Source organism: Odontomachus brunneus, unplaced genomic scaffold (genome assembly GCF_010583005.1).
Source record: "Odontomachus brunneus isolate Ranch 3 - 2012 unplaced genomic scaffold, Obru_v1 Obru_scaffold_269, whole genome shotgun sequence".
Taxonomy (NCBI): Eukaryota; Metazoa; Arthropoda; class Insecta; order Hymenoptera; family Formicidae; genus Odontomachus; species Odontomachus brunneus.
Genome location: NW_022639719.1, coordinates 15,358 through 17,212, shown reverse-complemented (window position 1 = coordinate 17,212; position 1,855 = coordinate 15,358).

Sequence of the window (1,855 nt, the reverse complement as noted above, 5' to 3'; positions counted from 1 at the left end):
GTTGCCGCGTGCCAAAGAAGCATTTTGAAGCGACATGAGGTTCATACGACAACCGACACCGATACGCGTGAAAAATTTCGATGATAGAATGCGAGTAGAGTTCAAAAATATCATACGTAAGCATGGCGACTTGCTACCGATTACCATACGCGGTATCGTATGTGGTCCCTCGAATTGTGGTAAGACGAATGTGTTGGTGAGCCTGTTGGAGAGCCCACACGGCCTGCGTTTCGAGAATCTGTACGTGTACTTGAAATCACTGCAACAGCCGAAATATCGCTATTTGGAGAATTTGTTTGCGTCGATAGACGAAATTGGCTTTTATACATTTTTCAATAACATCGATGTCGTTCCGCCGAACGAAGCGCTGCCAAATTCCATTTTTGTTTTTGATGACGTGGCGTGTGACAAACAAGATACGATAAGAGAATACTTTACTATGGTTCGTCACTCGAACGTCGACTGTTTCTATCTCTGTCAGACGTATGCAAAGATACCTAAGCATCTTATACGGGATAATGCGAATCTGCTGATTCTCTTTAAGCAGGATGGTACCAATCTGAAACACGTGTACAAAGATCACGTGAACACTGATATGACGTACGAAGATTTTTGTGCGCTGTGTCGCGAATGTTGGCAGCAAAAATATGGTTTCTTAGTGATAGACAAGGACAGTTCTATGACCAATGGACGATATCGGCGAGGATTTAACGATTTTGCAATACCGTAACGTAACAATTTGTCGTTTGTGCGTCAAAGAAAAAACGTCGTAATGGTGACGTCAGATTATACAGAGATTAGCGACTCAGAGATTAAGGATGGTGAGAAGATGGCGAAGGAAATTGCGAAAACGAGCAAATCGATCCGTAAAAAATATCGCGCTTTGAAAACCGGTAAGATAGAGGAAGCTGCGTTGGAAAGTCACTTTCGACCTGTTATCGAGCCTCTGAGGCAGATTGTGGAACATACAACTCATGCGAAACTTGACGCATCGACCATACTGGGAAATGATGCGTTATCGATCGATGAGAAGAAACCAAAGCGCAAAGCCAAACGCTTACTTGTCGCCTCTACACCGATCTACCAGAAGCGGAGAAAATCAAACGTCACGACGGATTCTCCTACGATAATCTTCACAGACAACTTGCATCATACACAATTGCGCGAAATGCCTCCGCCACGTGCTACTCTGACCACCAATAATAAAGATGTTTTCGAGACCACTGGTGATTCACTCGTAACATCGATTAGACGTGAGCTGCAAACGTCCAAGAAACTTTGCGCACTCATTTTGGTCCACTGGGGCAAAAATACATGGGAGCAGTCTTAAGCAGCGACAAACATACCACCATAGACTATGTGTATGGTGTGTATTTCAGCAGTGATGGAACGAAGCTCGGCGATAAAAGTTTCGACATGGATATCGACGATAATATAATCATTGGTGGTGTAAAGTACGCTGGAACATCTGGTCTATACGAGCTAATTTTCAAGAGAATTCCCGACGATACCGTCTACACGGAGGCTGATAAACAAAAATACAAAAGTATATTACTGGCGACGAATGCTCACAGACGCAATAACAATGCGCTACAACCCATATTGAGTAACAGGGGATACAAATACAAAAACATAATTGCACCCCTAATGATTGGTACATCGACCAACATGGCGGGCAGAGGTTTAGCCACACAGCGTACTATGATATTGAATGATAATGCGATCGACTATGTTCACTGGGACGATCCCAACGAGCTGGTGAATCGTCTGCGATTGCTGGAAGCCTCTCGACAAGCTGGCAATAACGCTCACGGTAATGAAATTTTATCCATTATCGAGGAACTTCGCGAGGCGG